Below are 15,056 nucleotides of genomic sequence, written 5' to 3'. Positions count from 1 at the left end.
AGTCCCTGTTAATTTTTCAGTACCTCTGAGCAAGATTCTTTACCCTGCATGCTCTGTCAAAAAGTTTCCAGCTCTTTAAATGCGTAAATAGTTGTTTATCGTATCAACCTAACTTTATAGTCGCTGTAGAGAAAAGCATCGACAGTTAACAATCAATGGTAATAATAAATCAGCTGTCTAGCAGTTTTCATACTGCCTATGATTATAGATACAAACCTAGCAGTGTCACATCCACACCCACAACTCAACCGACAACACCTGACTCTGCTCCAGTGCCTGATTAACCGCTCACCCTTTAAAACACCCACCTCAGCTCCCATACCTTTGCGGAATCTCGTCAAGGACAACCGCCCTTCCTTGTGACTCCTCGCTCATACGCATCTCCAGTTCTCAGTTCACGTTCTCCGGTTTTGACCCCTAGCTTTGTTTCTCGACCACGTCCACAGATCTTCGTTTCAACTCCGATCGCCGTTCGACCGACTCTTCGCTTCGTTTCCTGACCTCGCCCATGGATTCCCGCTCTGACCCCGACCGCCGATCGACCGACCCTCCGCCCATCCCCGATACCGAGCGCTTGCCTGATCCTCTGACTCCAGATGAACGACTCCGCACTTGGGTCTTTCCGTCCCGGTTCTCTCGACCTGTTGCGACAAGCAGAATCTTTTGCTCTGGTAAGAGATAAAACATTTCTCTTGATGGTTTTCTTTTTTTGTTTTAAGTGTGTGTGATGGAGCTGATCTGGACAGCAGATTCACATGGGTGTGTGTATGTGTCCAAGTGTCTAGAGGCCCAAGGTGCTTCTGCGATAAGACCCATCAGAAAAGTCCCTTTTTGTGATCTTCACCCAGCTGTGTATCAGATTAAAGTGATGTGGGCTGTGGGTGGGGGAGGCGTCGCAAGTGTGACTTACATGGACACAGGATGCCGCTATCACACACTAACAGGTGACAGCTTCGCCGCAGACCGTAGAGCACTGCAGACAGATGCCAGGTGAACGTGAGCTGTTTCAACATGCCGGTGCCAATGTCAGCCCTCTCACCTGCAGTATCCAACAATGCAATACTTGAGTCATGAATATGTATGACCACGATGGGTTATGTTTCATCTCACTTGCACTAAAGGGGGTTGCAACCACTCCCGGATTTTGATGATTACAATGTGATTCCCACAGCCTCTATCTAATAAATATTAATGACAGTGCACCATTTCTGCTCTTCTAGGAGAAAGAGTTTAAGTGTTGGGTTGGTAAGGAGACTATTTTAGGCATATCGTAATTTCTGTGATATTTTTTCCAGTGATTGATTTCTATAGTGTGATCTATTTTATTTTCAAACAGTGTAGGATATGTAATTTTACCAAATTAATACTAATTTTACTGAAGACAATGTTTTTGTAGTAAAGCATTTTATGCCAGTATGTTATTGTAAATACATGGCATTCACACACAGAGCGAGTGAGCAGGATCTTCGAGTGACATTTCCATAACCTTAAACTGATATATCTATATTTTTTCCAAACCACTCACACTTTAAGCCAATGTAAGAAATTAGGATTTATACATGTTGAAAAAGTTATTCTACCAGAGTCATTGGCACTTCATTGGAGATTTCCTTAATTTGATTTAATTTGACAATTTGGTGAAACAGATAAGGATACTTTTCTCAACAACATTGCACACAGCTATAGTTACACAGTGAAAGAGTGTGAAAAACTGCAGCCAAGTTAGTGCCATTATCAGCCAAATTCTGAGATAAGCGGAAGGGAGGTGAGCCACCACACGTTGTCTGGTCATCCACCCCGGAACGAGATACTGCGACCCTGAAGCACCCAAGGGTACGTGCACCATCAGCGCTGCTGCCAAACTCGTCCAGAACTCTTTTTTTTCCTTTTTCCTCTTGAAACTGTGCTGCTTCGTAAGAAAAAGTACAAACGTTTAAAGAGACGGTTCTTTTAGGGGACACACAGATTAGTGTGCTGCTGTCAAGTCCAAAGTTCAGGAAACCGCAGACAATGTGTGATGGAGAATCTCTGCCGCTGAAGGGACCAAATGGGTGAGAAACGGAGCAGCGAATACAGAGACACATAAGTTACTGTGTGTTGCACCGTCCTGTACTTGCACTTTCTGTCCTAATGTGGCACAGAGGTCCAAGAGAAACAAAATTTTGCTTCCCTTTTTGTGAAACTCACCTGGAGACATGGGGATGGCCATGACAGAAATATTCCAATTTCCCACTAGTTTTACTGCTGCTTCAAACTGCACGTTGTTAAAATTGCATATGACATTTTTTTTCCCTAAAGCAACTTGTTAAGGGTACAATTATTACAGTTACAAGCTTAGAATTATTTACCCATTTATACAGCTGGGTAATTTTACTGGAGCAATTTGAGGGAAGTTACCTTGCTCAAGGGGATGCAGTATGTTTGGCTGAGGCCTGCTCTGTGGTGGGGCTGGGGTTTAAGTCCTACATGGGGTGCCTTGTGGTGAACTGGCATCCCAGCTGGGGTGTGTTGCCTGCTCCTTCAGCCTTGTGCTACCAGGTTAGAGTCTGGTTTGCTATGACCCCACCTCAGGACAAGTGGTTGTTGACATCGTGTGTGTGTATACCTTGCTCAGGGGTACTACAGTCAGAAGTGGGGATCAAACATGCAACCTTTGGGTCCAAAGGCAGTAGCACTAACCACTACACTACCAGCTGTCCCCCCATACATGAAAACTGTTGCCTTACAAATGAAGGTTGCTGGTTTGAATTCCCCTATTACTGCAGCACTCTTGGTCAGGGTACTTAGCCTGAATTGCTTTAGCATAAATGGATGAATAATTTTAAGCAGTTCAGTGTTCACACATGAGAGTGCAAACACATAGGGTAATAGTATCGAATAAATAAAGGTAAAAAATACAAATAAACCAGGTTTTGCCTTCTAAATTGGTTTTCCATTCACAGCAAGAGATGTTGTTAAAGATGCCCTCGCATACCGAGGAACTGGAGGAGGAGAGCGCCCAGATGGAAGGGCCGCGCACGTTCTGCGGGCCAAACGCAACGCCAAGAGGTCACGTCAGCCGGGCTGCAGACCGGCCTCCGCCGCCCAGCCATGTTTCGTGGCCCAAAGTGCGGCCGGCGTGCGGCGCCCGGCCACTCTCCACTTCCCATAATTTAGAACAATTATAACATGCCAGGCGAAGGAAAGCGCTGCGACTTCAGGGAAAACAGCGCCCCCTATGGGTTGGTGCCAGCTGGCTCCGGGCTCTTGGTTCATAGGTGTAGATGAGAGGTCACGGCAGCTGCGTGTCACATGTGTTTGTCCAAGAGTAATAACATTGCCGCTTTTCACACGGCGTGGAAAGGTCGAGCTTTGCTCCGTGTTTACATATTTATTTATTACTTACGCTCTAGCAAAGATTCCCCAATGGCCATAATAGGGAAACAAGACTAAAGGGAGGACAGGAACAGAAGCCAAGAGATCACTCAGCTCTCGGTGTGTGACACGGGGTGAGGGAGTGGGTGTGCGCGGGCGCGTGCGGCAGTGCACCTGCCACCCGGACGCGCGGCGCGCACACGAAGAGAGAGTGAGAGAGCGAGCGAGAGAGAGAGAGAGAGAGAAGGGGGCGGAGAGCTCCCATCTCCCGCGTTTCTCCTCCAAGTTAACATCTCCCCTCGCTTCGCTCCACCGACACGGACGTGTGACTATGGGATCCGCAGACTACGCTGCGCTCGTCCCCGTTCCAGCCGCGGCGTGCGCGCCCGCGCGTCCCCGCTCGCCGGAATCCTTATAAGACACGTTTACAGCACATTTAAAGGCGTTTAAATCCCCGTGGTCGGGAGCCGTATTGGATGGTGTGTTTTGGGGGGCGCGGGCACAGCACATCGGATGGTGTAGTGCAGCAACTGGGGGAATGAATGACGGAACTAAGGAACTGAACATTTCAGCAATGGACTCTGCGTGGATCTGACTGCGGTTCTAGACTTTAAGGCTCGAGCTGGATTGCTGCCCTCCTCACTCACTGGACCGCCGCGTCTCCGCTCGTGGATTTCCGTGTTGATCTCCGCCTCGCACGTTTTCGGACCATTGTTTTTATTATTATCCACCGGCGGTGTCACTTGGAGACAGGCAGCACGGGACCATGCGTGTGTAGAACTGGTAAGTAGCACCCAGAAATGTAGTAAAAATACAGTTTAAAAAAAAAAAAAAAAAAAAAAAAACACACAGCAGCTTATGATCGTCGGCGCCCTTCTCGCCACCTGAGTTTTATGTCATGATCAAAGCGCCTGGCGCGTGCCGTCCGTTCGCAACGCGGGTGAGTTCTCGTGCGCGCGGGAGTCCGGCGTCGACTCATATATTTCCTTTCTCTGTGTAAAAATATGACCGATTCCATCTGGAATTGGTGTGGTTTCGGCTCGGGGTCGCGGGTTCGAGCACTCGGGGTTGGGGGTGGATGGGTGGTCCCGTGTTTACCGTGTGCTGCGCGCGGTCGCGTGCTTTCTCTGCTGCGCGAGGCGCTCTTTGGACGCGCGCCGCCTCTTTTACACGGTATTTTAATAATGAGTTAAAATGTCTAATTAGCGCCGTAAGGTGTGCGCGCGGCTCGGGCTGTGTGGAGCATTAATAAACACCAGCCCGGCTGCTGCATTTTATTTATATCGTTAAGGCAGAGAGAGTAGCTCGTTAGCGAACGTTATTTTTCGTAAAATGTAAATATTAATATTAAATAAATATTTGCTCCGGTGGAGCAAACAGCCGCAGGGTCACTGTAACCCTAAATGGAGGAGTTATCAATTTATGTCCCGTAAGTACGTACATACAATGTATGATACATGCGCTTACACACACATACACGGACGCTCGCACGCACGCACGCACCTCCTAGTATGAGTCAGCTGTGCGATCACACCACGGGAGAGATGTGTAAATGGGAGAAGAGTTCAGTCGGATCGAAGGCAAATGATCAAACCCTTGACCAAGTGCATGCAGGAGGGAGAAACGCACAGCATGTGACATGAGCGAGAAATCAGTTCGCTTGCACCCGAGTCACTGTCTGCAGATGACTGGACCGCCATCATTCCCTTAGCCCCCCCTTCCCCCGCCCCCCTTGGGGGAGTTTCATTACCCATGACCAGGAGATGGACATGATGCACTATATGGGCTTGGGAGGGGGGGGAGACATACAAATCCATTTGTCCTTGCAAAAGGTGTGTATGTTTTCTATGTGTTGCTCTCCTATGGAATGACATGTTCAAGATTTGCGTTGGCAGTGATCTGCGATCATCTCTCGTCGCGTTTACGCCTGTGCAGGGCTGTCCCCATCACCTCACCAGTGGAGAACCTGCTTATACTGTGTTTTTAGCTATTTTCCTCTTCTGTTTACAAACAATCTTTGTCCGGTATGGATGGAGGGATAGACGGATAGGCCAGCTTTCGTCATCAATCTCAATGAGCCCTGAAGGCCCTGCATGGGGACAGGGTTGGTGTTACGTGTGCAGGTGCAGGAAACGCATCGTGCATGATAACCGTTGGATCGATATTGTCTGCCTACATCATTTGTGAAATGCTATTTATTTTCATGATATTTTAAAAATGAGCACGCTCTCACTTTTATTTATTTATTTTTTTTAGCATTCTCTTTTGAAATAAATGTGGCATGAACTTCTATGAGGCCATGTGGAGAAATCTATCAAACAGCTAGTCCTGATCCATATGTACAGGCACTGGTAGGCTCTCTCAATAATTAAAAAATCGGTATCAGTTAGGAAGGTGCACGATTTTTAAACATGTTGGCTAGACCCGCTGTACACGTGAGCATCTTTAGCTATGGAAACGCCGTGAAATGTGCCAACAGCTGTGTTCTTTCGCCCTTCCTTTCCGATCCAGCCCACCGATCGCAACCCTCCAGGTACAGAGAGAAGTTTGCATGCTTTGCTTCGGCTCGTTAAGGGTATTGTGATTTGAAGACTGCAGACCCATTGTGTCTGGGCTTTTCTCGGAGCATCGTTCCCACCAGGCTTCAGTGCCCAGCCTGAGGGCCTTCCCACGCAGGTTCATACTCTCCCAGAATGCACCAGTGTCTGGTGAGCAGACAATGTTACGGAGGGGTCCGGTGATACCCTGGGCACTCCGGCGGCAGCGTGTCTTCCTCTCTCCGTCACTCCTTTGGTGGCCTGTACAGAGGTTTGTAACAAAACCCTGGACCTGGTCCGTTCTTCAGAGAGCAGAACCTGCCCTGGAGTTAACAGTAAACTGAAATGTCAGGTTCTAAGTTCATCCGCGATAAGAGCTGCAAGTCATACGACCGTGGGAATTCGCCGTATGAGCTGGCAGAGAATGACGGTAGAAACTGCCCAAGGGTACAGGAGAGCGACAATGTAGTCAAACCCAACGGGGGCAGTAGGCGGGAGAGGGAGAGGTTATGAATTTGACATGGGATATCCATGCTGCAGAAGTGAACAGTAAAAAGTGGACCATAACAGTTGGTAAATTATATGTCATGTTTCTACTACTCGCTAAACAGTTTCTTCGCCGAGAGTGTTCCTTAGAGTCACTACCCCCCCCCATCGCTCCTAGCAACAGGTTTATACCCCGTCATCCCCGGCACAGTGGGTGTCGATGTATACGGATTAGAAAGAGCCTGGCTGGTGGTGATTCCCATGCACTAGTTCATACTCTGCAACCCCCCCACCAATGGTGTTCTGACCTGCGAAGGTGTGGAGCACGTGTCGCAGTGGGAGACTGAAGCTCTGCAGTGGTGTCTTCTGAGCAAGGGTCCTAGGCAAAGCCAGGTGTAGAACACCTGAATCTTAAAATCTGCATAAATCCACATGAAAATCATGTAAGCTTTTGTTTTTTTTATGCGGTTTCATTCTGTCTATCCGCATTACAAGTCAAAAGCTGCATTAGTTTTTGACCCATGTTTTTTCCTTTTATATGTATTAATTAAACATGTCTTCCTTAAACATGTGCTTTTTCATTAGCACTGGCCTTAATCAGGTGTTCTGAGTTTGTCCAAGGAATGGTGCTAATACTGTGAAATGTCACAACCTCCCATCATCCCATTGTTTCAGCAAGAGTTTGACGTGGAACTCCCTTTCTGTTTTGTAATTACAAGGATTCAGGTCCATGAAAGGATTTGGACCTGAGCGGCGGCATCGCTTTGGGTAATTCCCCCAAGTCGTTGATTGCCTAATGAAGGACAACAAATCTCCCACATCCTGTTTCCAAACGTGCTCAGGCGTCCAGACATACGTCTCTTCCCTCCGCCTTCAAGTACGCTTCAGAAGACGGGGTTTCGTGTGGCCGTTCTGGGAAAGTCTCCTTCGCAAAGGCAGGCAACCTGCCAGAAGGATTGAGGGGGGGGGTGATACCTCCACGGTAACCTGATGCAGGCGTGTGGGCGACCGAAACAATGCACACGCGTGTAAGTCTGATGGACTCAAATGAGAAAGTACAATTGGGGACAAGAACAAAGAACAATGATGCCATGCAGAGTTTTGGCTGTCAGAGCGACAGCCGGTTGGGTGTGTCTGGTCTCGCCTCCGTGCGCTTCCTCCGCTGCGCTACCTTCTCGCACGCTTAGTGTTTGGCACCGGAGAGGCAGTCCTAAGGATGCGGATTCGAAGCCCGCCAGCAATGTGCTTTTATAACTGCTGCGCTTTCAATAAGCCATGCTGGATATAGATACTTTACCACAGTGTTATATGACAGACTCCTATTAAATTAATCATGAAATGCTGTTCGTGATGCGGTTGTGTTAATCTTTGGTTTGACGTTAGTGTAAGTAGAGCGGATCTAAGAGATGCTGAAATGTTTGTCGGTGGGATTTGGTACATCGATGGTGGGATGTTGTTCTCCAGCGGGGGTGGGGCGGACGTGTACTGCGGAGGACCGCTGTTGTTCTTTACAGCCTAGATCAAAGGTCCTCCCCTGCTGTTCTCTCTGGGATAAGCTGGTCAGAGGTCACGTTCCCCAGGTGACCGGGCGGAGGGGGAGGGGTGAAGGTGGTCATCGGTCCCGGTGTTGGGGTGGAGGCGGGGCGTTTGTGTGCTCGGCATTGGAGTGGAAGTCCCAGATTCGCTATCCTAACTGTGTCCGTCGTGAGGGCCGACTAAGGAATTTCCCACAAGTCCCCGCTCCGCTATAGCCATTGTGTGCTGTGGGGACACACATCCACCTCTATGTCAAGAAAGTGCAGAGGAGTCTGCCGAGTTAAGAAGGGATACCCTGTCTTCCGTGGGGTTCGGAAGTCTCTCTGTACTGACGGCTCTTATGTTAGGAGCTGCTGCTCTCTGCAACCCCCCCCCCCCCCCCCCTTCCATCCACTGGCCGCTCCAAGACCCTGGATTTGTGGGCGTCTGGCAGTTTGCCTGTGGACAAAGCCGGTGCTGTCATTGTTGGGCGTGGTGGAGAAGGAATCCAGTGGGCACCACAGCGATGGATTAAAATATGCTTTATGTGAAGGATTGTTCTGTTGTTTGACATCAACCTACTGTCATTGATGGCAGGGTTAACAAAGAGGCAACACCTCCAGACCCACCACGAAGGAATTTCACATCCGTAGGAATTTACACGGAATTTATGAAATGGCCACATTTCCTGACAGTTGACAGAGTGAGACTCGGGAGGTTTTCTATCGCTCGTCATCTGTGATGCCGGAGTGTTTTGTGAAGGGGCCTCCTCATCACCACATCACCCCATTCCCCACCTCTTAGCAGCCCCTAATTGAACTCACAGCCCTGTGGTGGATTTAACCTCCTAACACCAGTGGCGGTGAGGAGGGGGCATTATTTGAGCTGGAGCGGGGAAGGGAAAAAAAGCTTTGCGACTAATGAGGATTCCGCTGGATTCTCTGCTGCTAATTGATATGCCGGTTTCAAATCTGGCCCTCGCGTCTTAGTCGAGCAGGAGCGGCGTTGTGGAGATCCGGTTATGTAATCGCAGTACTGGAGACGGCAGTGCGGATCCATGGTGGGGGGGCAGGGCCGGGGTTACCGCGGGACCGTGGTGCAAAGCTCCCGGAAAGCACCCAGGAGCCGGCGTTAATTAATTCTGGGTTGGGACCAGGTTAGGAGAACAGCCAGGAGCCGGCCCACTCGCGCACCGTGCGTATCCCCACCTCGTCTCTGGAGAAGGCCCTCATCTCCCCGGGGGGCGCCAAGTTGCCGTAAGAACACCCTGCATCTGGGGACTCCTGGGTGGCGTTTAAATTAAGGTTGCTTCTCATTAAAAACCGTGCATTTGCACCCTGTGCTGTGACTTTGTGGGTTCTGTTTAGATCTCTGGGGGAGAAGGTGCAATCGCAGTTCACGTTAATAATGTGCCCTTCAAAGGTTTTCGTTGCCGTCCAGGAGTAGAAGGTAGATGGTTCCAGTCTACAGAGGGACCCAGGAGGAGTCAGATGACACGCGTCCCGTGATCCGAACGGTAATGAGGTAGAATGTTCAGTACCGCGGGTGGACCAGAAGCGGTCAAGTTGTGTCTCGTGATCCCAGCAGAGGCTCGCGGCCGTTTGGCTTCTTTCGGTTCTTTCCCTTTGGCTTTGCTTTCGTTTCTCGCGTGCTCCTCGCAGGTTGGAGCGTGTTCGCAGCCCACAGTGCGAGTTGCAACATCGATGTTTCGTCATCTGCCGCCCTGCCATTTTCTTGGGGGAAGCGTTCGTTTGGGTTTTTCTGCAGCTTATGTCACGATTGTGTGTGAAACAGTGTGGCCAGTGTTGAAATGTTAGCCAAGAGGCACATTAACCCAGTTTAAAGTTTAACATGTCAGTGCAAACATCCTACTATAGAAATGTGTAAATGTACATGGTTTGTATTCGAAACGCATTTCCTGGGCTATATTTAATTATATAATAGTCTGCTTTTAGTATCATGAACGTGTGTGTGTGTGTGTGTGTGTGTGTGTGTGTGTGTGTGTGTGTGTGGGGGGGGGGGGGTAGTTTGGGGAATGCAATGAATGACTAGAAAGACAATTATTTTTAACTCAAGTCACAAAATTTATTGAAATCTGACACGCATTCATGTATGTGAAATTGTTACACACTGGAGTATCTGTGTAAAGTCACATTTCCACTGTAGTTTTATAGGTGGTAGTTTCTTTAAATATATGGTAAGTGACTAATGGTAAATATGTCAATTCAGCACTAACATAACATTTGCTTCATATGAATATCTAGTAAAGTAGTTTTTTTCTAGGTCTCAGATAAAGATTTCGAACAGGTTATTAAATTCAGTTCACTTGGAAACCAGCATGGCGGGGGGGGGGGGGTCTGGGGTTTCCCTCTCCTGCCCGTTGTGCATCTGCTGTTTGTCAGGCCTTTAAACCTTTTTCACGTCTGGAGTGCTTGTTATGAAGATAAAGAGGGATTGCAGGACACGCCTTTCAGAACAAGGAGAGGATGGATCGCTCTGAGTACATCCCCCCCCCAAGGAGTCCACTTGCCAGCGCTAGTTATCATCAGTAATCAGGTGTTCTTTGGCATCACGTCTTTAATGCATCTTGCTGGAGGGCAGCTGTCTTCCCGGCCGTTGTTTTGCTTTCACTGAGAAAGTAGACTAGTCATCTTCTTTTGGAATGTGATCCACTCCGCCTGGCCTTATTGTCCTCCCCTGATGCCTGTAAGTCTGTCAACCGCCCTCTCTGGGGAAGCAGATGGCCCCCCACACGCAGGCAGCAGAGCAGAGTTGGTCGCATAGCCTCAACCAGACCTCCAATGGGTGGGCTGCGAAGCATTAGTGCCTTGCTGCCGGAATGTGGCTTTAGAAGCTCGACAGCTGCAAAATGCAGCATGAGGTTAGGTGACGATCGCCACGGTGACACAGGGACAAGAACGGGGTGGATAGTGAAGGTAAGGGTGCTTCCTGTCATTCCCGTTTGTTTGTGATGCAGGAGATCTCGGGATTTGTATCTTGGATGTACGGATGGACTTGGCAGGGTTCTCTTTGGTGAGAAGTTGGCCTCTCTTTGTTGAGAGTGATAAATCTCTCTCTAACAGTGGGTAACGGTAAGATCAGCGATGTCTGGAGGCTTGGGTTGATTGTCGCTCATCTGTCTCCAGGTGAACATGTGGAATTGACGTCTTCCTGGATGTTTTAAATATTTTGTTCGAAATGTACAGAAGTCACATCGGTGGTATGAAAAAGTTGCTCTGAGCAAAGGCGTCGAACAGGCATTTGAATTCGGTGAACCGGTTGAACTCCAGCAGTCATTGTTCTCCCGGGGGCCCCCGACCACAGTTGCTGGAGCCGACTACACGCACCCCCCAGCCCCTACGCCTCGCAGATCACAGCAACTGCACCCCAGCTGCCCTTTCCCGCCAGCGAGAGGCCAGGAGGCTCATGATTAATCTGGGGGAAATGTGGGGAAACTGGTTCTTCCGACCGGCACCCCTCCCCCTTGCTCTCTTACTGAAGCCCAACTCAAGTCCTGAACACGGCGAGTGGATTTTTAATGAATTCTATGTAGCATTTATCTTGCACCTTTTCATCTCCTATGTGACGACAGCTCACTCAAGCCAAAGTTCTTGATCCAGATGACATGGAAACACGGTCTTCAGCCCAGTGCCCGCAAGAATGATGGGCCCGTGATTATCGTGTTCCATTTCGAGGGGTTTTCCACTTGGGTTGGGGAGGACCGTGAGGGTTATTTAGTTATTTTTATTTATTTAGTGGGGGTATGTAAAAACCAATGGGCGTTGGCTGTGGGGTGTCATGAGATGGATAGATCAGGGAGGGGGGGGGGGGGACGCGGCTGCTGCCCTGAGCAATTGCCAGTGGTTTGTGTTCTGATGACAGTAAGACAGGTCCAGAGGAGGGAACAGATCCAGGCGAGGGTGGGAAGCAGTTGAGTCACCAGCCTGTGAGCATGGACTCCGAGGTGGCTCATCATGCTGGGTTCTTCTTCGCTTATTCCTGGTGATGTGTAGCACTGCTTTTGGAGGAGGCCCAGAGATGCTCTCAGAAAAGATGGGAACAAGTAAACTCGGGGATGTCAAGCATTTCCAAGGATTTTGCTTTTTCTTATTCTGTTATATTCCGTTTATTTACCTTCGCAGAATCCACCGACGTTTACCATCTTTTTTCCTGGAACCTGGATTAGGATTCCGGCTCTGTAGTATAAAGATATTGTGAAGGTAAATATTTTTGAAAATTTCTGCATGTTCTTCACGGCGCTTGAGGATCTGCGTGGAACTCGACTGAATTGGACTCTGAGAACGTGAGGGTGGTTAACTGGGCCGTATGTTTTCCAAACACGGCTCTTCCTGCCAGAGGAGGAGCTGCGCCGGAATGGGTGACTGGTGTCAGCAGAGATGCCTTTTAGGAGTGCCGCCCGGTAAGAGAACAGTTAGTGGACTGCGACGGCAAAATTGGCGGCACGAAGCTGACATTTGCGCTAAATGCCATCTTTGCCGCTCAACCCAAGTGTCCCCTTCACAGTGTATCAAATTATGTAGAGCACTAACTTCAGAGAAGCCCCCAATAAATCAATACTGATCACAGGGGATTTTGAGTAGCCTTCCCAAAGGGAGATGAAAACCTGGCTGTGTTGGGTTTGCCTGTTAACCCATGTGGCCTTTCGGAGATGTATTTGGGGACTGTGATAGAAGCCATCAGATTTTGGCAGATAAATGGTGGGAGACGACCAGTGTTTTCTCCCCTTCTTGCAACCCATACCTCCTCCTGGCAAGGCCAGTTCTAGGGTTTTTTTTAACTGCCTTTAGACAAGAATTAATCAAGAATCAGTCAGGAACCCCTAGACTTCAATTTCTCATTAATAAAACTAGACATAAATACACACAGTCTGAAACCGCTTGTCCCGAGTGGGGTTGCGGCGAACTGGAGCCTACCCCAGCAACACAGGGAGCAAGGCTGGAGGGGGAGGGGAGACACCCAGGACGGGACGCCAGTCCATAACAAGGCACCCCAGGCGGGATTTGAACCCCGGGCCCGCCGGAGAGTAGGACCTGGCCAAACCTACTGTATCATCACACCCCTTACGCATAAATGTAAAAGCCAAATAGTTTTTTTTTTTTTTTTTTTTTTTTTTTTTTTAAAAGCGATATAGATGCGGAACATGAAAAAGGAAAAATTTTGGCTTTTTCAAAGGAATTGTGATTATGGATATAAAAACTATATGCACACAATATAGATTCATACTTAAAAAACTGAAAACTAGTTATTTTCAAAGCTCAAGTTTAAGGAAGAAAATGACTGTATAGTGTTTACTGGGTAGACTAATGGTTTGTTTCTTAGAAAATGTTACCTACAAAGTGTCAACTTCTCAAAAGGGGGGGGGGGGGTGCCTCGTACAGTATTTAAATGGTAAACAAGGCAGCAGATCTTCAGTTTTCTAATAAAACCGCCTCCTTGTTATTGGGAAAGGTTTCTTAAGTTTTCCAACATTACAATTCATTTTACCGTTTTAGTAGCAAACTTTGGTGCCCCTAGGCGATTGCCTCGGTTCTCCTAATTATAAAAGCAGCCCGGCCTCCTGGAAAGCAACTGTGTGAAACTTGAGGATGGAGGCCGGTAACAAAGAGAGTTTGGCGATTGCTGTGGAAATGCGAGTTGCGCTCTGACCTCGGAGGGACCTCCCTCTTGTCATCGCAGCGCAGGGTGTTGGAACGGAGCAGAGCAATGGCCTCCATATCACCTGGCGCCCTCCGTTCGGCGCTCAAGACGGGCGGGGGCGAGTCGGCCGCCCTTTGACGGGCCCCGACGAGCATCTCGCCGATTTACGGCCTGTCGTTCAACTGCTTGGCAGACGCTGAAAGCCTTCGGTTGCTAGCTCTGCGTTCGAGGAATCGCTGTTGGCAGACGCTGGAGGTCATGTGTTGCTTAAGGACACAAATAATTCCTTAAAAAAAGGTGTGTGTAGAGTTCAATTTCAGCAATGTGTTGAGAAGATGCTGCTCTTGTGTTGCTGCCATCAGCGTCGGGTAAGAAATGGCCTTGTATCCCAGATGCAGACCGTCAGGCAGAAGCATGGTAACCAACTGCATTCTTACTCTGATCTACTACTCTCTACACCTACTGCTGTTTGCTCAACCAGCCTACACACACACGCACACCCACACACACCACCCCCCCCCCCCATTCAGTCGCAATGTTTGCTTTGGAAATGGTTTCCTCCGCATTACACAAGGTCTCTTCATTGTCACGCTTGTTTTGCCACTTCTGCTGCGGCACAGGCGTGCTCTTAGTCGCGCTTGCTTGCTCATGTAAACTGAACTGTCTTTTTAAAAATAAATTTTTAAAAAAAAGAACTTGGCTGTAAAGTTTAGTTGACACAGAAAGCAAGTCGGAACACTACTTGCAGAACCGCGTTCCGTTTCTACGCACCCGGGTTGGTGGTGTCCGAGATGGATGTCCCATGGTTTATTGTGTATAGATGGGAACGTAGCCACGAAAAAGGTAAATTAGTAGTGGTTATAATAGCTGCAGGTTCAAAGGGCAGAGGTTCTTCTGCGCTGTTCCCTACCACCGACGTTGGACCCAAAGGTTGCCGGTTCGAATCTCGCCTACTGCTGTAGTACCCTTGAGCAAGGTATGGCATGGCATGGCAAGTGCCGAGTCGAAGCTGACCCACAGTGACCGCTCGCGTGGTTTTCAAGGCAAGTCAAGGGAGGAAACAGAGGTGGGTTGCCAGGTCCCTCCTCTGCATGGCATGGGAGGCAAAGACGGGGCCACCGCGCCCCAAGCAGGACTCTAACCCCAGACCTGCCACACAGCAAGGCACCGGCCAAACCCATTGCGCCACCGCGCCCCCCTTGAGGAAGGTACTTGCCCTAAATTGCTCCAGTAAAATTACCTAGCTATATAAAGGGGGAAATAATTGACAATAGCTTAACGCTGTAAGTTGCTTTGGGGAAAAGTGTCGGTTAAACAAATACATGTAAATCGACGTACTGTTTCAAGAGCCAGCGGAAGTAGTGATGCATTGTTGTTTTGAGGGTTTTCTGTTGAAAAACCTCAATTTCTGGCTTCTTCAGAAGTGTACCAACACCGGAGACGCAAGTCCATCGTCGCTCCCAGGCGAGGTTTCGACTGCGTGGTGTAAACCGTGATGAAATACCC

At 48.9% G+C, this 15,056-nt stretch overlaps 1 protein-coding gene across 2 annotated transcripts in view; it reads left to right on the top strand.

The window, feature by feature from the left end:
* Positions 1-643: 643 nt before the first annotated feature.
* LOC108936749 (ras-GEF domain-containing family member 1C-like) overlaps positions 644-15,056 on the top strand; it is a 31,813-nt gene continuing 17,400 nt past the window's right edge. The window contains exon 1 of one of the 2 annotated variants that reach the window (XM_029257133.1): positions 644-671. The gene's annotated coding sequence lies outside the window, so the exon portion shown is untranslated. Of the gene's footprint in view, positions 672-3,658; positions 4,138-15,056 lie in introns of those variants that run through there. The other variant, XM_018756306.2, reaches the window with a different exon arrangement.

This window comes from Scleropages formosus, chromosome 13 (assembly GCF_900964775.1).
Source record: "Scleropages formosus chromosome 13, fSclFor1.1, whole genome shotgun sequence".
NCBI classification, from domain to species: Eukaryota; Metazoa; Chordata; class Actinopteri; order Osteoglossiformes; family Osteoglossidae; genus Scleropages; species Scleropages formosus.
This window is presented reverse-complemented; position numbering and strand designations above follow the sequence as displayed.